Here is a 23,267-nt window from a genome sequence, read left to right on the forward strand (position 1 = left end):
TCTCTACAAGCAGTCAGGTAGTGTATATGGATTCTTTTGAAAAGTACTGAAAACAAAGGAAAAAATTGTTATTTTCCCTATGCTGTAATCAAAAGTGGGAAATTCTGAGTGATCACATCTCTTCTGGGAAATCTGAGCAAAATTATCTAGAACAAGAGAATCCAGCTGCTGTGACAATGTGAGATTCAGGGAAGTGTACTTTTCTCCAAAGAATTTTTGAAGAACTATGAGGTATACCTTAAAAGAAACCTAGTGAGTCCAAATCTAAGTTCATATTGTTTTAATTTCTCAAAGTGGTAAATTTAACATAGAAAAGGAGTAGGTCAATTGAGATTTTCATGGCAATCAGGGACCCTAATGGGACAGTCCTATTACAAGTGAATTGTTATTTCTTTACTTAAAAGTATGGTGAGATTCTTGCATCCCTCAAGCTGTTTTTCATTCCCCTCTGCTATCTCCCTGGATATACAAACCATTTCTGATACACACGAGTTGCAAACTAAAAGTATACTCTTACTGGAGAGAAGAGAAAAAAAAAAAGGAAAAACAGATACATATTTTTAGGGCATATCCTTTGATGTTGTGGTGCTGCATGCTTCCACCACGCTATGCTAATATGATTTAACTCAAAGCTTTTCTGACTGAACACTTTGTGACCAGCACAGATGCAGAGTGTTTTTTCACAATTGCTTTCTGACTTCCATCATATCAACATTTCTCTGCTAGATTAATCCAGGCATTTTGTTTTCATTTTAAGTACTTTCCAGATCTTAACAAAATGCCTATTATATATTTTTTTGCATTAAATTGTATAATAATTGCTTATTTTAAAAGTTGCTGCTTTGCACAGAATTTGGTTTGCTTTATAATCTTTTAGTAGTATGCCTATGTCTACAGGTAACTAGTGTATTTCAAGTCTTCATTACTGTGCACACAAAAAGATGCCTTGTACTAATGTCTTAGAATTCTGAAAATTACAAGCTGAACTAGTGAACTCTGAAGAGAGATTTTTTTCATTTTCAGAGCTGTGAAATAAATATTTTTCGTATTATTAATGTGTATAATCAGTTTTATTTTTCAGAGAAAGGGTGATACTGCTAAAGTGATTAAAATATGCAAAAACTTTTTTCATTCTGTATGTATTAAAGAGATTTCCTTGAAACTTAATAGGGGTCTGCCTGTGGCAAAGATGAGACGAGGGCAAAAAATTTAGGTTTGTTTTGCTAGTTATCATATTTGTGCAGTCATAAGTTTCTTGTATGTAGACAAATATACATTCGTGTGACAGGCCTGTATTAATAACAGGTTTTGTATGCTCATATCAAGTGGCCTAATTGTGAGACGATTTACGAAAGCACAAAGCGTGATGCCAGAAATGGAATTCAGTTCAGAGGGACAGCTCAGCTTGATCCCACTGGTTCATGTTACGCAGGGCTGAAACAGAGAGTTTGGAGGATAAGGATGGTAAAACTAATTTTTGTCAGTATTTGTACAAAAATGCTGGAAGTTACCACTGGAAAATTTGTCCTTAGAGCAGATTGATACTTTGGAACAAGGATGAGTTGTTCAAGATGCTTTAAACGTTAGTGTGAAGAACTGAAGTGTACTTAAATTATATGGAAATTCACTCTAATTTAGAGAACTCCCTTTATGGTTTTGGCTTCAACTGAAAGATTGACAGAACATTTAATGTCAGAATTGCTCACTGAGGAGTGTCCGCCTAAGGAGATAATATTCAGGAATGTAAATCTGATGTATTCAAACCTTGATTTTTAAAGGGTTTTAAAAATTATTTTATTTTCTTTTTTTAATCCAAAGCCATTCTTTTAGTCCTGTTTGGAAGGTTCCTGGCACACTGCACAGTCTGTTTGTGCTAAGGCAAAGCCAGTCCAGATCGGAGTAAAATAGCATATGAGCAGGGGTTGAATCTCTCCCTACCTGTACGTAGTCTGAATATTTTAATACCCATACTATGCTTCAGGAGCAATGAATGACCAGGTATACCTCACAGGACATTTGATAATTTCTTTATATTGACTTCAAGCAGTAAAATGTTAATTCCCTAGGAGAGTTTATTTACTATGAATTTCCCTTTGTGGCTACACCTAATCAGTAGAAAAACTTTTTTTGATTCCAGTGGCTTTAGAACAAACCCACTTAGAACAAATCAATCTAATTTGTGAGGAAAAAAAACAAACAAACAAACAAAAAAAAAAACAGGTTTCAAAATACAGACCAAAATACATTTTAATTTGTTTGTGTTTCTTTAGCAGTTTAATGTGCTATATTCACGTGGCAGTAGAAAAGAAATAATTACAGCAACCTGAAGGTATCCAAGTTCAGTCAGGATATCTTACTCTATTTAATATCAAATGAAGCCTTTATACATAGTTGACAGAATGCACACTCTTTGGCATTTTGATGTATCTAAGCTCAAAAAAGTTAACAAAAATGCAGTTTCTCTCTGCATTACCTATATTATAAGAAAAGCACTCTGCAGAGTCTCCCAGAATGGTACTGTCAGCTCAGTGTTAACAAGCTGTTTGTGCAGAGCAGCTTTTACCTATGTGCAGCAATAGAATTATATATACAAATCAGTGAATGCAAATTCCAACCTACACAGATTTTGATAAGTCTATATCCAAATAATATAAAAAAGAGAGGAGTGGTGTCTGGTCTTGCTCAAACGCTGAAAGTAGCAAAGCAGAACTCTACACCCAGCACTACATTTCACTTTGCTTCTTCAGGTAAGAAGAAAAATTGCTTACTGGAGTTATGATAAAGAAAATTAATCTTTTCCCAGTGCAAAAATAGACCTGTCAGGATATGTTTATTAAGTGATTACTATTCATTGATTGCAATTATGGAGGAAGTTATAACTAAATAATAGAGGGTAATCTAGACGAGGAAAAAAATATTGGAAAACCAATAACAAAGCACAAGACTAAGATATAGCAGTTGCTAAATCTTGATCAAATTTCATGCCAGAATTTAAAATGGAGGATTTAGCTTTTCCTTGAATTGTCTGAATGTTGTTACGGCATGCTGTTATAAAATAGATCTGTTACTTTCACTGAAAAATAATATTTGGATGTTTAAAACTGTTGTTTTTAAACTGTTGTGGAGGGTGTTCACCATATAAACTGTCGGGATAATATACTAAGGACAGTGTCATATATATGGAGATCTTAAGAAACAGTCAAAAATACCATTTAAAAAGTGTCATCCCATTTGTAATTCATATACCTGCAGCATGAAATATGACTATTACCAAGTCAGGATTTAATCCTGAATATTTGCAAGTACAATTTAAAAGTCTGCAAACTGTAAAAGGTGAGCTCTCACCAGAAGACAATATTTGAGGTTTTCTTTGTGGCTGCCTGTCATAGTCCCAAAGCCTTGCTCCTACCTGCTCACGTTCTACATTAGATGTAGGTTAAGCACTCCTGCTTTCAGACAAAAAGTGGCAAAAGACTGTCATCAAGGCTATTTGGTAATAAGAATACTCTGCTGCATATTATGATCAAGACATTTTGTATGTTTTCTGTTCCTATTTTTATATTTTTCAGTGCAAATGAGATATACCCCCCCCTTGACAGCCATAGAAGTTGAGCTTCCAACTATTTATCTGTTAGGCAAAGCTCAAACAGGGGTGATGTGTGCATCTCCGCAGGCCCTGCTTAAAATCATTTAGGTCAGAAAAGACCCTTAAGATCATCGAATCCAACTAATCCTAACACTGCTTCCTGGCCTTGGTACTGCTTTTTGGAATCTTAACTCCAGAGGTGGGAATCTGCCACTGTCCTGCCCCCACTGAGTCCTTCTACTGAAAATGTCAAATGGTAGAACATGTTCCTTATTTACTAAGGGATTAGCCCTATACCTTATCTTCCATGTTTTCAGGGTCTTGAATAAAGAAGAAGGATTTGAAAGAGACAGGATCCTGTCACCTACATAGAGCAAAATAACCTAAAATTTTCAGATTCATAAAAATGTGCAGGAAAAAGAGAGGAGTCCCTGTGTCCAAGATGATTAAGATAAGTTACAGTACAGGAGATTTGGGTTAGGGGTGAGGAAAAAACTTGTAACACTAAATTAAAAACTGAAGTATGTTGTCTAAGCGAGTTGTGGAATCCTCATCAGTGGAGCTTTTAACAACTATTTAGACAAACATCTGTCAGGAATAGCAGAAAGGTAATTCATCCTGCTGTGGGGCAGCAAGCTGACCAGAAAGTCATTGAACTATATGAGCTCTCTTCCAGTCTGATTTCAAATGAGCTTGAAAGGAAGCATTCCTTCTAAGTACTTTATTTTATAATGGCCTATGTTAAGATTTGTACTGTCATCCCCTTTGAGAATCTAATGCCTCTCTTAGAAGTAGAACTGATCATTTATCCAACCAAGAAGACTAATCTGTGTGTTCTGTATTTGCAGAACAATGGCTCGTCAATGTATATAATCCAAACAAAGAGCAAATATTACACCCAGTAGGTAAATAGTTAAAATCCTCAAACTTTAAGGCACCAAGACTTGACCAGCTGAACACTAGATGAATAGTATTCCACAACCGTTTTTACTAGAAATTGTTTACTAGGAATTTTTTTCCCCAAAGTGTTTTGGGATGACCATGCCTTTTTTCAGCTTTTAGAAATGTTTATATTTTTGTTGACCAGAAGAAATATCACAAATAAAGTGTAAAAATTTAGATTTTTACCTTATCATGAAGTCAATAATCAATAGAAACACTAATAATGATTTGGATACAGCAGGATATTTTTGTCCTGTGATAATGGTCTTTGTGTCAAAGATTTTTTCTTCTACTACTGATTTTTCTTGTTGTAATTACAATGGTAATGATTCAAAGATGAGGCAATTTTCAGGAGAGATGGAAAATGTGTGGGAGGAGACCATGGAAAGCCAGGGTATCTGACAAAGAGCAATTTAGAAGGAACTAGATATATTATACTTCTCTGATGCACTTCTAACTTGAAATTAATCTGTAACAGTTTATAACCTATCAAGGCATAAAAAACTCTCTAACAATGATGATAGGAATTTAGATTGCATGCTCTGTAGAGACAGGAACACGTTTTTTTCATTTTATTTGAAAAATGCATAGAATATTTTGGTTATGACCACTTTTCATTACTGATGATATAGAAATATGTTGGTAATATATATGATATGACCAAAAATATTAGAGACCTTGGCGGTTTATCTACAGATTCATGTTCATCACCTCTATAATAGTTACTCTATTGTCTTTAACCCAGTAGCAGGTTTCTTGATAAGGCACATCTGTGATGCAGTCTTTTAGGTATATGGTATCAAGCTTTCACAGTAGCAGATACCTCATGAAGCAATCTGAGAGATTCTCAATGACTTCTGTCATACTCTGCACATAATTTACATTTTCATTTCTATCATGCAAGCATAGACTCAGACTCATAGAAGTTTTCCTTATAAAGTGACATTTTGTCATGTGTGTTATGTTATATCATGTTACATTTTATAAACAAACCCAAGGAACTGTAGTAGTCAATTAGACAAGTGGTCATCTACTCCAGCATCACCATGCTTCAGTAAAGATTCAAGTTCCCAGTAAAAGAGCACTTAGAAATTTCTTCCTGGAAAGATGATGCTTTTTACCTTTTCAAGCTACATTTGTTATTGGGGTGCTTTGTTGGTTTTGTGAACGTGTCATCTTTTATTTCACCTCCAAAACTTCTGAAGAAAATCTCTTGGCTGTAGAATCCCCAGATTACATTCCATGTAAATAGCTCCTGTTTGGGATTTTTGTTTCTGATTTGTAACTTTGTAAATTCCTATCCCAGTAACTAAAATATATTTTGCTACTTTTGTGTATCAGGGATGAGTAAACTGTCTAAACATTTTCTGTAGCACTAAGGAATCCAGAATTACCATATGCATCCTCTTACTTTATCATAGCTGAGCAACATAGCTGGTTATATATATATTTGGAAGGAAATATTCTATGTAGAGATTTGTATACACTGAGGGTGGTTTGACTTTCAGGGAGTTTAGAAACAGAATTTCTTTTCATTAGCAGAATTTATACGGGGCAGCTGGGGATCTTTTTTGGCTAAAAGGCAAGCTTATTCATGAGGAAGAACTTTACTGTTTGCATTCTTTGCTGAGGGCTTCCTGTAAATGATTGAAATATGTCACAGCACAGTGTCAGAACACTTGAGTGGCTTTTTTCTTTCTCTTTGTATAGGATATTTGCAGAACATGACCTTACTTCTTCCCTTTCTGGCCCCAAAAATTTAATGAGTGTGTTTTCAGCAAAGCTTCCTGCATTTTGTCTGGTACTTCAAAGATGCACCCAGCAGATACTGGTGAATAGTTTCCCAAACTAAAATCACATTTCTTTTTTCTCCTTTTGGAGGGGCTTCTACATGAGTTATATTGATTTTCTAGCCGATTCTTGAACTCTTAAAAGACCACAAAAAGAGGGGGAGGGCAATCAATCAGGCAGCTGATCTAACTTTTGAAAGGGCAAAGCTGATTTTGCTGGAGTATTCCCAGCATCAGGCAATCTTCTCTTCTTCCACACATAATGTTTTCTGTGTTATTTTGTACCCTGTGGTGTCAAGCACAGCTTCAGCAAGTGAGTGAATTACATAGTGTTGCTGGATATAAAATAACAAAGACACAGGAATGCTTGTGAGAGGTCAGTGACACAGATTGTATAGAGATGGAGAAATAGTACCAGATCTTGAGAAATATTTATGTATATACATACATATATTTATACTTACTAAGAAACAAATGCAAAAGAGAACAATACCTTCCCATCCTTTTGAGGTCTGCTGTTAGTGGTCTTATTAAAGATAGGTTTTCCTTAATCACTTGCATTCTTGCTTATACATTCTCAAAGTATAATTCTTGTATCTTCAATATCAGTTTCACGTAATCTTTCATGCTTGAGGATGCAAATAGAATCAAATATGTTTTGCCTGACTGCTGTAAATTCTGTGGAGTAACAATTCAGACACAAAGCTTTACCTTTTCAGCTTCTTGTCAATTTATTATCAGATTAACAGTAGGATGCGTTAGAAGTTAGAGGCTTGTCTTCCTAAGACATTTGATGCTTTTCAAATTATCTACTCAGTATTTTCTTAGTTTAATGTTGTATTAAAAATAATGATGTCAGAAAGAAAAAGGAAAAAATGGTGTCCGTAGCATCTCTGAAGTTTCAGTTCAAGATTTTGCTGTGTGATCTATTTAGGGCTTTGGGGAAAAAATGAAACTATTGAAAGCTTTCACTTTAAATTGTCAGTTATTTCTTATGCATCCTCACTGAGGATGAAGTACACACTGATGTTGAATATTGATGCATCCTACTTTCACTAAAAAACCCTTACTTAAACAATTTTTTAAAAGATCTTAAGGACTCAATATGGGGACTTGTTCAGGGTACCAGTTATGGGGTATCGTGACCCATTCTTACTGAACAAAGTTTTTACAAAATTTATGTTATTCAGGTCTTTTCTCTTGTTCCTTGCATCCCTGTTCTATTTATGAAATGCTTACGAGGGCAACATCGCTTCTGGAGATTATTCCTGTAGGTAGCCTCAATCTGTTTCATTTTAGATATAGTTTTTCTATACATATAAAAAGAAGCAAAGTTTTCTGTCCAACAGAAATTATCGTATAATATAGTATATCTCGTTTGCCCAAAGAAATTGCAAACATCATTTAGGTAACTGAAATGTAAGAGCTAAATACAAACTTGAGTGTTCTTGAAAGGATCAGGTCTGAGGTTACAGTCCATGTTCATCTCTGTATGTTGAAAGTGCAGATAGTTGGAGTAATACTGGGGTCATTATTACCTGATTTATAGCTGCCATGAAAATTGTACCTGTAAATTTCTACAATTTCCAGCACATACTACTGTAGTGTTTTCAGTGATATAGTATTGACTGACATATAACTGTCCATCTCATTCTGTCAGCTGTATTCAACACACATCCATGCTGGGATAGATAGAGACAAAGCAATACTGGCGTCTCATTAATCTAACAGCAGTTCACAGTCAGAAAAAGCCGAAGGAAAAGTGGGACATGAGAAATTAAGGTTACTGTATTAATCCTCATTCTCTCTTCATTGAATAACAGTATTAGAGCAGAATTCCAAATCTGAGAGGTGACCCTGAGCACTGGGTGCTACACACTTAACTGAAACATTTCACTCCAAACAAGTATCTCTCTTTAAATGGTTAAGCATTTTTTTTATGGAAAAGTAGTAACTTTTGCTTTCCAAAGACTTCAGTGTGACATGGATCATAACGTTATCCCTAATGAAAATTGAGGCAGAGTAGACATGGCTGTCTGCTTATTCATGTAAAGCTTTCCTCCCTCTCATTATACTAAACTTAAAAGATACTTTTACTCCTGCCTTACTGTAATCTGCCAGTTCTATGGCCCATGACTGATGTCTAACATCTGGGATTTGTTGCCTTTTCTTGTCCTGTCTCATTGGTTATTGGGAGCCATGCAGTGAGGCCCAGATGTTCAGTGTAAAACAGTTTCTGCATTCTTTCAAACATGGTTTGCATAATGGCATCTAAGTCCTACCCAACTCATTTGTATTTTCTCTGTTGTACAATGCCTTTTAAAAAGGTGTGGGTTTCCTGAATTCTGTAAATAAGGAGCCATAAATTTGACAAACCGCCAATCAGTGTCAGGTTTTATTGCTTTTTCCTAATCCCATTCACAGTTTTTAACAGTCCAGCACAGAGCAGGTTAATCAACTCAGCATTGGTAGACTCTGGCCTGCTTTTAAAATGCTATAAAATAAGATACCATCCAAAATAGCTGCAAGGAAAGGATAAGTATTTATTCTTAAATGTTCTGGAGTGATCAGGGTAGACTGAACTGCATGAGCTGATAGTTAATCTTTCATATAATTAAAAAGTATATACACTTTTAACATTTTAGCATATTTTTACAGAAACCCATATAAAGATGAATCTCTTCTGTATTCATTCCAGTTAATTATAAAATTGCAGATAAGATTTTTTTAGATACATGTTAAAAGAGTAAAGTTATTCATGAATATGATAAATGAGTAAGATTCATAATGCATCTAGACCACATATGTTTTAATTTGTCTTCAAATAGTCAGTTTTTCAGAGCACTGAACAACTGAGCTTAAGAGCCACTGCATCAAGATGCAGTCCCTGTTCTAAAGAGAAATACTAGTGATAATAGCTTTGTTATTAAAAAAAAAAAAAAAAAAAAAGGATGAGGATGTAATAATGATTAAACCCCATTCTTTTTAATTAAAAACTAAATCATTTTGTAGTGAAAAATATTACTAGGTTGTGATTTTAGGCTAGAAATGTTACTGAGAAATGCTACTGTTCCAAAAGAACAAATTAACAACAACAACAAAAAAGGATCAGTTTAGGACACTTAGGAACATGTTTATCTAGAATATGGCAATTTATTGATCTTAACATTAACATTGCTATAACTACTGTGATTTTCCAGTTGTTTGGAATCAGAAGAGATTGCTGAGCTTCTTGTGGAGTGAGTTTACTTAAGGATAGCACTGAAGATATTTTTGTAAGTTCAGCATGCACAAACACAAACCCCTAAATGTCCCAGAAGTACAGATGAGAGAACTGACTTTTTGTGTTAACCACTGTGAATACCAGAGTAGAACTCAGTTCCTAACGTAACATGTTGCCATCCACTTTTCAGCACATTTTAAATATAAATTGATCTGACTTCTTTGCTTTCCATTTAATGAAGCAAGGCAAAATATGTATATGCTGGGTTACAGATTACTTCTCTTTGAAATTAAGAGGAATTAGCATTATATCATATGGGTTTACAATGGAAGATAGTGTGTCCAGAGTTAAGCAGTTATAGAAAAAGTTGGGTGTTTCTTTCCCTCTACCCAATTTTCTTTTAAATTGCAAAATCACTTGCATTTGAACAAGAAAAGTACTACTGAAAGCAGGAAGCCATGGATCGTTATTTACTACTGAAAATTGAAAGCATAATATGAATTTGTTAAAATGTTAAGAGATTTCGACTAATTCTACTCCTTACGTTTGTTTTTTTTTCAGAGTAATTTGATAACAGTACAGGAAAAGTAATAGCAATGTGCCTTGTTTAAAAAAAAAAAAAAAAAAGAGAGAGAGAGAGAAGATGCTTTAGATGTAGGACAGAAAATCACTGCAAAGGAGTTTGTTAGGACTACGAAATGAAAGCTGACATTGCTCACCATCCAGCATTGTTAATAGATAGTTGAATGGGGGTGAGGGAGGTATAGTGACACAGATTTTTAGATCCAATTCATCTTTTTGTTGGCTTCTCTGGAAACTAGGGGTAAAATTGCTTTTGCTTACTGCCTCCCTTGGATCGTTATTAATTGATTCTTTATCATGAAGCCAATCCATATATATCTTCATTGTGTCCTGTGAATGTTTGAACCTTTTTTTTCCCCCAAATAAGTCAGAAATATTGATTTGGAACAGAGAAAGCCTTCCATATTTAGAGAACAGGTTATTAGAGTCAAGGTCACTTTGTGAAGGCTGAGAGGGCAACAGTTGCTTGAAGGAAATTCTGAGTGTTACACTATAGAAGATGTTAAGCCTGTGTAAACAGATCTGCACTTATTGTTTCTGCATTATTCCTCTACAGAGGTGGTTATGAACCAGAAGCCTAAACAATGTATATACTGTGTTACTCTTACATATGCAGCTAGAAGGCTGAAGGGGAAATGAAAAAAATCTAAGTAGATGCCTAAGCATTAGCTTGCAGTTGCAGCTTCCTTAATTCAGATCCAGAGGGGTCTGTAGAGATTATCAGTTTTATGATTTTTCATTGGAACCTTTTGTTATATATTCTATAACAGATAACAGTTTTGATTGCTTATATGCTGAAGAAAAAAGTGAATCAAAATTGCTCAAGCCCCTGTTAATTTCAAACAGTAACTCACATACTTCATCGACAGACTAATTAATTAATTATGAAATATCTTTCAGATAGAAAACTTTGTGGATACACTGAAGTGTCTCCTGAAATACCACATGAAATTTTGTTAAAATAAAAAAGCAGACAGTGCTTATTAAAACCCAATGATTTCCTCATTCCTATTAATCTTTCAATCTCCCATACACAGGGAATTTGGTAAGTCTGTCTTTATTGACCAGTATTTATATTTCTACTTACCATGAAATTCCTAAAATCCTTATTACCTAATTTAAAAGTGTTACTGCATGGAAAATTTTAAGTATGAGATGCTTTGTAAAGGGAAATATTGATACAGCAGAATTGGGGTAATTTGACATATTTGCCTTCCCTTTAAGACTGCATCTGTTTATTGAACCTTTATAGTTGTGGTTTCCCCTACTATACTAACAATTTTTTTCAGCATTTCTGAGATTAAACACTGTATTTTTAAACATTTCTGCCAAAGTATGTATAATGTACCTGATTTCTTAAGGTGAATGTTCCTATCAATATTAAATGGGAGCTTTCTTGAAAGTTATTTGCAAATATGCCCCTAGATCTTAATTATTTATTTTCAGTATTTTATTGCTTGAGATAAAGATGTTATAAAATGGGAGGTGAAATGTCATTCAAATGTGAACAAATGACAGTGAAGTGAAAAGGAAGATGTCTGTTCTTTTTAGCACTGCTTCTATTTTTTTGTCCTATGATTAAAAGTTACAGGTTTGTTAAAAGCAAACTTTCGCAGGGCTACCACTACTGATCCTGTACTTGAATTAGGTAACATCATTCCAGGTTAGGAAATAATTAAAATTAGCAAGTGGTTTCATTCAGAATGAGAAGCAGGTATGTATGCTTGAAAATGCACTTAAAGGTTCTTCAGTTTACTGATTTGTACCTTGAGGAGAAAGGCTGCTATTAAATTGCAGGATAGTTTTTCCAGTGAGTGATACCCAGTTAAAAAGGATTTTTGCAAAAACTTCCTAACCAATTACAGAAGTTATTACAGTAAATTGGATATGCACTATGCCTGATTAAACATATTCCCACATACGTATTTACTCTGAAACCTAAAGCCGTTCCAAAGTTCACTTTGCTTGATTAAGACCCGTGGAGATCTCATAAACTCAATAGAGTCAAACTGCATCAATCCTCAGGTGAGAAACCTTCAACTAACATTTGATGTTGCAAGGTGTTCTTTCGTGAGCTAGTCGTGGAATAGAGAGTGGAGTATTGGGGAAGTCCTCTGCAGTTTGAGTTAGGGCACTACTTCACGCTTTCTGCTGAGAACCGATGAAATCTTGCTACGCAGTGGGAAAGGACAACAAATTGTCATTGTCTAAGGGAAAGCTTAATTAATATTTGTTTCTAACATGTTCCTTAGAATGTGGTAACAGTTTGGCTATGTATAAGAAATGAAAAGTGATACTATACCCTTTTGAAATTATGGGAAACAGGCAGAGTATGGTAACCTAAGTTATAATTTTATTTGAACACTGAGGGTAAATAATGCTGCTAGTCTTCAGAGCAGTTTCATGTTCTCATAATTTTTGCTTGAACTTTTCTGAGATAATTAATAACCTGGGTAGAAAACAGAAAGGTAAAGCAAATATCATGACAATATGTAGTTGTGCACCTTTTCACCTGACATGAATCAGTGAATAAAGTGTATTCATCTAATGTATTGATCATCCAGTCCTATTGCAGCTGAGGTGGAGGGATCTCTAGATTTCTTGGCTGCATCTCCAACTCGGTTAGATTCTGTGTTTCTCTTCCCAAGAGAAGTGCTCCAAGCAAACAGTGCCGTAACATCCTGCCTGGCCTAGCATGACTTAAAAGTGTCAAATATAGATACACGTTAATGAAGTTAAAAGCCTAGACGGTGCTTCTGATGGCTTCTACAGAAAAAATGGAAAAGAAACTCTATAAGCAGAAAGACTTAAGTATTTGTTCCTGATAATGAAGGTCACATCTGGTGAGGCTAGGGGAGGAGCAGGGCTAACAGTTGCCTGGTAGTACATAGCTTTAATGTAAAGCAAGCAGAGCTTGAAGAGTTCTTCCTTTTAGATTTTGTCCAAGTGCAGATTAAATACTCTTGGCTTTCTTGGGGGTGAAATCATGCAGATGATCTCCTTGGTAGATCAATATCAGTTTACCAGATTTATTTCATATTTAAATATCAAGGATGTGTTTGAAGAATGATAATGTTTTTTCCTTCACCACTTAGGCAAATAAAGCAAGAACAAAAAAAATGAGAGCTATCCTACGCTTTGTCTGTGCTTGCAGGATTAAAACCACTTTATTTGTGAAAACATTTTTATTTCTGTAGCTTTTATTCATTGTTTGTGTGGTTGGTAGATGTAAAAATTGGAAAATTGCATGATATTCATGGTTTTATATATATTGAAAAGGGATGCAGGGTAGATGCCTAGAACTTCAGAATTAAAGGCATGTTTATAAAATATATTTCATGTAGTGAAATATCCATCTTCTCTTCTACACCTGCCAAACAGCTTAGCATACACAAACACTCACATAACTCAGAATGCATTGTTTATGTATTTTAATTTGTTTTACATACATTACCTATGTGGCAGAATACTGCTCCTATGTCTTGGGCATTATTTCATCCTTTACATTTGTACATACTGAAACTCCTAAATTCTAGCTTTAACAAACCGGTGAAATATATTTATTTTAATATTCAAATATCCATTATTTTTTGTCACTTCTAATCTTATTTTACTGTCATGGAGATTTAGGATTATTGCAGTCTAGGAAGGGTATGAGAAGCATTTAGTGTATGATATCAAGGCTTTTTTCATTCCAAACTATCCCACAGTGCTTCTTACAAACATTTTTTTCATCAGTCTTTCTTTTGATTTTCCTTTGGGACAGCTGAAACGTTTGGAGTCCCTAGCCTGAAACCATGAAGTGTGCAGCCATTTATTGGAATCCATGTAATTAATACTTTAAGAAGATGAGTTGCAAAATATAATACATCTGCCTGTGTAGTACTTTCCTTCCTGAAGGGATTCCAAATTTCTGTACCAAATTTGATAGATGCTCATAGAGCACACTCATCTGTTACACAGTAGTGGAGGAAAATATGTACTTATGTTAAGACTCATATTTATTCTTCTGCTAGAGATAACCTGCACACTTATACAAGATCTGCATTTGCATATCTGAAAGTTAATTGCTAAATTATAAATTCTGTGCAGGCATTAATATCTGATGAATAGCAAGTAATTATATTTTAACACTGCCTGAGAAAACTGGGATTCCCTGCCCTGAGAATTATGAATTATAAAGCTCTAAAACTGAAGGGATCATAGATAATTCATTTTGGAAGGGATGTCAGGAGGCCATCTAGTCTAGCTTCTTCCTTAAAGCAGGGTTAGTTATGAGGTCAGACAGACTCAGGACCATAGTTCTTAAGGCAGACTTCCCACAACCCTTTTTACTGTACATTGGATAGGCTGTTACTCACCACTCCACGCCCTAGCTAAGCATCTTCTATAGCGTATTGAGCAACATAAGTAGTAAATAATGTCTGCTTGTTCTCACTCCACTACCCTACTTGTGTACACATGTGTGTGTGCACACATCCCATTCCCTCACATCCCTGAATTCGAATAGGATTAGAAATACTGTTCTAAACTATTGTTAAGTAGTACTGGCATAAGGGAAATGGTTCTGTCTGGGCACTGTAAATGCTGGCTTAGCTTACTAGAGTGCTCTGGTTGGCTTAAACTCTGCTTTGTAGAGCTGTTTGTGTATTAAAGGAGCTATGGTCAAAGAAATGCAATGTATGTGGAGCAGAAGTGGGTAATACATTATTTAAAAAAAAAAATAAAATCTTATTTATGGAGTGAAAGAATTCATTACTCCTGTATGCCTTATGTGGAGGATTTGTGAAGTGAACAAAAGTGTTTTGAAGTTAAGGACTAAACAGAACTGTGAGTCTTTTCCCCAGAAGTCCCAAATTGCACTAGGTCTAGAATGTTAGTTCACTTTTAGTAGAACTTTATAAGAAGGTTTGGAAATGGAAGATGTGATGCTAGTGATATTTGGCTAGAATGGATACATCCAAGGGTTGCTTCTTTATGGAATGCAGGCTCATGGCAGTCTGATGAAGGGAACTCTTCATTTCCAAGTGATTCCTTGCCTTTCAGACAGCAGAAGCACTAGTTATCCATGACCCCTTCAGGAGGAAGGAAGGGCTGTAAAACCACCAGCAACAGTTTATAATCCAAGGGTTTTCAGGATGCTTGGTAGGCAGTTAATTTTTAGAAACCAGAGAAAACCAATGTTTTTCTGGAGAACAAACACTGTATTAACTTTAAGTGTTGTATGAATGGCCCAGGTACAGCAAACCACCATGAACCTTGAGGCTGTACAGTACCTGATTGAAATCCATGTAATTCTGTTGAATTATGTCCTGGTCCTCAGCTGATACAACTGAGAAGGATGAAGAGTCAGTCTGGTCAGTGAAGAAGGATGTGACCCCAAGAAGTCTAGCTACTTCAGATTTGTTAATTTTACATTACAGAGTGTCAGTTTCTCTCAGACAGATAAACTTTTCAGCATTTGCATTATACCTTATGTTTGACAGGGCTAATGCCAAGGCCTTGTCTGTAGTGTCACCTTTCATGTTCCACACACCATACCTGCTGGTGATTTTGTTCTTCTACCTATTTCTGTCTGTGTGTTGCTTCTGCAGAGTCTGGAATTTGAAAGCCTGCTTCATATTTGTTTTGTGTTAGGCCATCATTCTCAAAATGCTAGGAATAATTTTATTGTTACCAAATCTGATTTAGAGACTTAGATTCATATAGATAGTGAGCACAGCAGAGAACAGTGTTTCGTGTTTCATGCTTAATTACAAATATCCTGTTTGTAGATTAGTTTTAGGTCTCCATAAGTCCTAAAGAATTACTTTAATGTGGTAGATGTAATGTATCTACCCACTGAGTTTACCAGAAAATGTCTGATTTAATTTGGCTTGGTGTTTACCTTCTCTGCCTCTGCACTCAAACTTTGTTGCAACAAATGATGTTGCTTAAAAATATTTTCTGAGTAGTAAAGCCTAGAGACTGTGATTTTCCTTTAAAATTTAAAGTAGAAGAAATGCTGAGTGGCATTTGTATCTTGAGAAAAGCTAGCCAGTGACAATGTAGTCTCCTCAGCCAACCCATCGGGGCATTCATAGAGAAAAAGTACATCTGCCTCACTTGAGGGTTTTCAATCAAATGAGAGATCTGGTAGTATCCATACTACAAGACAAAACCTTAGTAGCAACAAGCAATTCTGCCCTTTTCAAGTCTGATCTTGTATGTTTTATATCAGCAGAATCTTAGATCATAAATATTTGAAATTAGGGCCTGTCTTTGTGGCAACTTGATGTATATAGGGGTTTTAGAAGTTCAGATCTGAGCAGGTGAAGGATAGAGCTTACCTCTAGTTTTATACAGGCTGCATTCACATTGTTAAATTAGGTTCAACTTTGGATAAGCATGGCACTATGCCATCTCCACCAGCAAGCTTAGTCTGCCTGGGAGTGTGGGATGGAGTAGTAGCACCCTTTGTTATCTGGGTTCTGTATGAAACTGCATAAAGGAACATGAAACTAGAAAAAACTTTAAAACCACATGACTTCATGCTTTCCTCTGAAGTTAGAATAGAATACTACAGGTACTTCAGTAAGTTGGGTATGATTCTGAGTTCATACATTGTCTTAGCTGTAAAATTAGGGCTTTGCGTTGTTTTTTGTCTGAAACAAGGTAAAATTAGGCCATGTCAAATTTTATAAACTTCAGTTAGCCAAATGAAACTGAGCTTTTGAAATCTAATGTCTGGGATTTGACAGCACAGTATCAGATATCCTTTTGCCAGATACAGATACCACTTAGCATAAGAATTACATTGGGGTTTTCCCTCTTTCTATCTCCCTGTGACACTGAGAGGGTGGAATGGGTAAAAAGTATGGAAATGTGACACACCTTTGTGCATCAGCATATGTGAAATTCTTGAAGCTTTGTAGTTAATAAGTGTATCAAAAAGTATACCAAAAACATTTATTCAAAAAAGTTCAAATGCATATTTTTGAAAAGCTATGACTGCCACATTTTTAATGTAATAAAAAAGCAAATTGCATTGTGTGCAAGGAGGTTGAGTAGCAATTACTGTGTGAATCGTAATTTTTATGAACGAATGACTGAAACTGCCTGCCATAACACTGTGATTAATGTAGGGATTTTAGTTACTACATTGTAATTAGGTTATATATTCTTTTAAATATGAGGTCAATGTTTTGCTTGTTACTCTTCAGTTGACTGAATTTACACATCCTCTGATAGGTCACTTTATCATTACACTGCCACTAAACTATTTATGTCGATGTTATTTTAGAGATAAATCCAACTTGAGAAGTCTTCTTTCTGAGAAACGATATTACGTGTTACAAAGGATGATGCCAGCCCTTGTATCTGATATCAGAAACATTAATACAATAAAAGATTATGGTTGTGGTACTGGTTTTATGAATGCAATTTCACCTGGAATGATTTTCTAAATGGATTTTGTTACAGTAAGATTAATTTGAAAGAACCAGGTATCTTAAATACAAATTTTACTGCATCTTTTATGTATCTTTTTATTGAGTATATGAATATGAGTTGAGTATGAGTCTTGTTTGAAAAGAGTACACTGTGTAACTCAAATGTGCTGCTAGGATCAAATATTAGCTCTTGCTCAAAATCTCAGCAAATAATCTGTTTGGCCTATAGAAGAAATTATGTAGCTATGCTGTAGCTTTTGGGCTGCAGCAGTGTCTTTACTTACGTCTGTATGTTTTGTATAACTACTTGGCTTATGCTGGCACATGTCCAAAACCATCGTCACCCAATCATTGATAAAGCCACCGTGCAGGGAGTTGGTTTCTGTGCAGGATGTGCTTTGTTTTTGTGTTAAGTTTAGCAATATGGGGGCATGCGGACAGCACCCTGCCCACGCACCGCACTCGTACCATCCCTTACCCCTGCCTGCAGTCTGTGAGTGACTGGGGGCTGTGTGGTGGCAAAATATCATGGAGATCCTACATTTGCAGGGCTGGATCTGGCCTCATGGGCTACAGCAAAGCATTTGGTCTCTTAGCATTGCAGAAGCTTTTCAGTCCTGTGACTGAACTTCCCAACAATGCAGTCTGCCTTCCTTCCTGAAACTGTCTTTTGTATATAAAAATAGCCCAAATTCTTGGACTCACCTGAAGCTCTTTGTGTAGTCTCAACCTTCTGAGCAGACATGGATTCTCTGATTATTGTTCTGTTTCGGTGCCTCAAGTGTCAGGGCAGTGCAGCACAAACTGTCACCCTCTTTTCTCTGCCCAGCTGTTGGCAGCTTGAAGGGGGGTCACACCAAAAGCTGGTGATAGTTAGAGAACTGTGTTGGTTGTGTACAGGAGGGAGACCTCAAGGGTGTCTCCCCACAAGAAAGTAATGGAGCCAATATGCTTGAGTTGCTTACAATGAAGTTGGAGAAAACAGAATGTACTGCTGGGAATAATCTCTTGTTAACAAGGCATGATGCTCTGACACTCGTGGGGTTTTTTTTCAATCTCAAATTTTCGTGACCTGTATTGCAACATAAGCTTTCCTGTGTCTTTTTTTTTTTTTTTTAATCTGTATCTTTTAAAATATTTTTTTTCTTCAGAAATATTCAAGTGATGCTTCTTGTGACTTCCTTTTTAATACCAGCAGTTCCCCTTTGTGTGGGGCTTACTTCTCTTCTAAAGTCACACATGTTTTCCTCTCATTTTTCTACTTTGGAAAGCTACATGTGAAAGACTGAAATTGCATAGATTTATAATAGATTGAATTTAGAAGGAAATGCTGTTATGACATCCATATCCCGGGCAATTTAAGGAACCTTACTTAACATTCATAATTGTCTGCCTGCACATAAGGTATTATAGTGGAGGAATTCAGGATTTTTTTACTTCTTGGCCTTTCAATTTTTTTTCAGCCTGTTCAATAAATAAAATTGTAGCTGGCCCATTCATTAGTTTTGACACTGGCATGTATTCATCTCCCCCAACACATCTGCAAATAGTTATTTATTCTATACATTGCTTTGTTTGATATCTAGCTCAAAGAAATATTTAAGGTATTGGGTAATTTTTTAAAAAATATTTTCTCTAAAAAATAAAAATAGAAAAAACAAGGAAGCCAGTCAGAGCATCTTGGTGACAAAGCTTCAGTGCCATGAGGAAGCTCCTGCTCTGTGTAAGCACCCTCTGGAAACAGAAGCAGCACTGTTGTGGTACTTGGGCAGTGAAATCGGGCTTTTTATTACACAGAAAGGCTGGGTTAATTCTTGACAATTTGTGTGACTATTCTGCTTTGAAGACCTGAGCTAGTGCTTCTGCATGGCTCTCTAGCCTGTACTGGAACTGCCCAAACTTACTCAAAGGGGCCTCATCTCCCACACAACCAATACTATATTGTATCAACATTTGTTTAGTTACATGTTTTGGGTCTGAGTTTATTTTAGTTGAAATATTACTCTGTAGAAAATAACTTGTGTGTGTCTACCTTAATACTATGTGTTATTTTTATTTGTATGCCCTTTCTTTGGCTTTAACTAAGCCCTGCAGACTTGGGAATTGAAGGATTAAAAAATAACAATAGCAAATTAAAAGCATAATTTTATTTTCAATGTTGCTAGGTACCTCGTTCTATGTACCTCATTTATTATTTGCTAGATAACCGTAGGCATACCAGCAGCTCACTAAAGAAATGAACGGAAAATATGAAAACAGTGATTATCCTCTAAAATCCAAATTAAACAGGCTATTATGATTACTGCTATTGTGTCATTTCTCTATAATCTGTAGGTACCATCATATGTCAGGCTACTTCTGTTTGCTACAGTTCTGTAGTTAACAGCTGTAATGAGAAGAGGAGGATTTAAATGTAATTTAAATGTTCCCCTTGAAACTCATGTGTATCCTGTGAGCATAAAAACACTGTGCTGTACAACATACTCTTTATTGCAGAGCATCTTCACCCACAGGACCACCTGGTCCAGCATCAATTCGAGTCAATGAAAAGACTCCACTGACTGCCAGCAGGCTTTGAATAAGGATGTGTAAAATGAAGTTAGGCAAAAAGATAAACAAGAGGTACTATATTCTAGACTGTAGCTGCACTACATGTGCATGAAATGGGGAGAGGTGCTGGGAACCCATTTTATCTCCTTGAAGATATTGTTTGGAGGAGTTTAGAGCATGGTGGCTGATAGACAGCTTTGGATCAGAAGGACTCGGAAGGTGTAACCTCTTGATTTACATCTAATTTTCCATGTACAAACTGAGTAGAGGCTAAAAACATTGTATGCTTCTCTAAGTGGTTATGAGATATCACCTTAAGTGGTTATGAGATATCACCTAGAGAGATTTTACTTTTTTGCCTCCATCTCTCCTATTCCCCTTTTTCCTTTAATTATTCTAAGAGGCTATCTATTCCTTCAAAGTGTGAAATCTTTTAAAAGAACAAAATTTCTCTAACTTCTCTTTCACTGGCTGCCCTTTCCCTTCCTTCTTTTTCAGAATGACTGGCCTCACCATAAGTGGGATTTCTGTTGATTATTAAGGTTTAGACTGAAACCACAAATTAATTGGACAGTGTGTCTTTATATTTTACTTAAAATGTTTGTTTGGGCGTTTTAAAGTAGTTTATGCAAAGGCAAATATGTAGCTGAGTACGTATGTATTTGTATACCTGGAGTATGTGATTAACAGTGGAATGAAAAGGAACTCTGAGCAGACTTTACCCAAAATGGGATTAGAATTTTTGATGTACTGGCTAGATACTGGAAATTAATTTGCTGAGTTCAAAAATGAATTAATCGCCTTAGAATTTAGTCTCAGAATAATTTCATTGTAAAGGAAACCTATGAGTATTCTCTTATAGTCTCTTATAAATATATCCAGCACTATCACTTTCTTAGAAACAAGCACTGTCTATATTGATTTTGTTTACTATTCATAATGATTCTGCAGACTTTCTTGTTAAATTCCTCTTTTCATAAGTCTCCCATAAGTTATGAAAAAATGAAACTACAGAAATAGATAAAGTTTACATAGGCCTGGAGGAAGCAGTAGGCTTAATTTTGCTCATAATGACCTTGATAACACCAATGTATGTTGTTTTCTAGACTCACTGTTTATTTTTCTGTTGTTGCTGTGAAAACCACTTCAATTTCTATTGTTATAGCATCTTCTAGGCCCCATCATGGACTATGGCAATGTGGAGCTCTACAAACATATTACCAAACTGTAGAACTTCAGAGATGTCTTCAAGCCCTTGTTGTGATCCATGAGAGTCAGTGTTCTCATGCTACTTACCACTGTAGATGTGGTATGAGATTAACTTGACAAGAAATGGGCTTTTTAAACTATGAGCATATTAAGAATGTAACAACCTGGTTGAACAAAGAGAAGCAAGAAACACGATGAAATCTGTTAATGAATTTGTTCTGTTACTCCAATTTAGTTGGGTAGTTGGAAAAAAAAAAACCTACCAGAGGAAATAAATTCAGGCATTAAACACTATCCTTAGTGTTCAAGAACAGCAAGATTATAGAGATTGTTCTGCTCAATGAGAATGCTAAAGAGCATTTTGGGATCTCATATGTACAAAACACCAGTTTACATAGTTCTCTGTTAGATCCAGAGGTATAATACCTTTATTTTCTCCTTTTTCTTTACCACTGCCTTCTGGCATTCACTTTATATGAATGCTGGGCATTTTCTCTGTCTGGTATGGAGAGGAATGAATTTTAGTATTTTGATTTTGAAACCACCTCTGACTCAGATGATCCCTCGCAATGCTAGTCATAGGTTACTGATGCTACGTTGTCAGAAGTACTGAAATCTTTCTTGCTCTTTTAGTTGTTAATGCATATGTACCTGTATTAAAGTTCCCAGTTCCACAGGAAAGTTGGAGACTGAAAGAGAAGGGAAGCTGCATTAGTGTTTTACCTCTAGCAGCAGCAGCCTGTGCAGACATTGCTAGAAAGTGTGAGACACTTGAACTGCTGTTGCTTGTACTCTTCCTGTTCTGTGAATAAATAGGTTGTCGATCTAGCACTTTAAACAAGCACTTTCTTCTTTTTTAACCTAGCTTTTTGACATTTTCCATTAAAGCATACTGTAGTAGAAAAGATGAGTTGAATTTCTCTACGCGCCAGGAATAGCAACCTGTCTGCTTAGCATGAAGGGCCCTTTTCTGTGCTGTGACTGAGAGCTTCATACCATGGCAGATTACTTCTTAAGGTCAGGTGTTGATAGCCCTTCCCTCTGTGACTACCTTACTCTCTTTGACTACCTTACTCTGAGTGAGTTCATAAGACAGCCAGGAGGTAATACAGTGCTTGGTGTGAGCTAGGACTGCAGAATGAAAGCAAGCACTTAGTGTTAGGATATGCTTCATACAATGTGCGTTTCCAGCAAAGACCAGATGTCCAGCTGTGAGCACTGCGCTTTTGCTGAGACTCGGAAGGCTCCTCAGTTAGGCACTTGGTGACCTTGTCGACTGTCAAAACCCGCTGAAGGACATCAAGGCCCATTGGTCACATGCAAATGCTGTGTGTGCAGAGGATGTTCATTGGTACTAATCATTGCACACAAGCATATGTAGGAAGATTTAAATGGAGATATTCAGTGCACTGCCTAAATATAAACTTTTTAAAAAGCAAATGTTATTAATAGATCATGATGGAGCTCTGTTGTCTAGTTGGTCAACAGTCTATTAGAACAAACTTTGGTCTAACAGACTATGATGCTATTAAGTATTTGCTTGAAGAAAGGCATAAACAGAAATGCATATATGCACGCATGCATGCACAGAAACACACATCACCATGCAAAATATCTAAGCAGTTGTCTATTAATGTTCACTTCCTGTTTTGGAAGGTAATACATCATTAATTTAATAGATCTTTAAAGGAAGACATTATTCTGAAAGTACTTGGATCTTACTGTAGTCTACTGCTGGTTTTCTCTCTTCCTTCTGATATTTATGTTATTGAAACACAAAGTCTGTCTTTGGAAGGCCACAGTTAAATAAACTCTATAGAGGTAGCACAGTGTTTCCTAGCAACATCATGTCTATACCGGTGATGCTGGCTTCTCTCTTTAAGCTAAACGCAAAGATCATGTCCATTAATCCCCAGCTGCACGTAAAACTTTTCAGATATTTTGCTAGCTTCCTA

At 35.9% G+C, this 23,267-nt stretch overlaps 1 protein-coding gene across 11 annotated transcripts in view; it reads left to right on the forward strand.

Moving 5' to 3' along the window:
• The window catches only part of TENM2 (teneurin transmembrane protein 2), a 727,803-nt gene that overhangs the window by 646,291 nt on the left and 58,245 nt on the right, over nucleotides 1-23,267 (forward strand). The gene's annotated exons all lie outside the window — the stretch shown is intronic.

Source organism: Athene cunicularia (assembly GCF_003259725.1).
Source record: "Athene cunicularia isolate RWA chromosome 13 unlocalized genomic scaffold, athCun1 chr13_part1, whole genome shotgun sequence".
Classification (NCBI taxonomy): domain Eukaryota; kingdom Metazoa; phylum Chordata; class Aves; order Strigiformes; family Strigidae; genus Athene; species Athene cunicularia.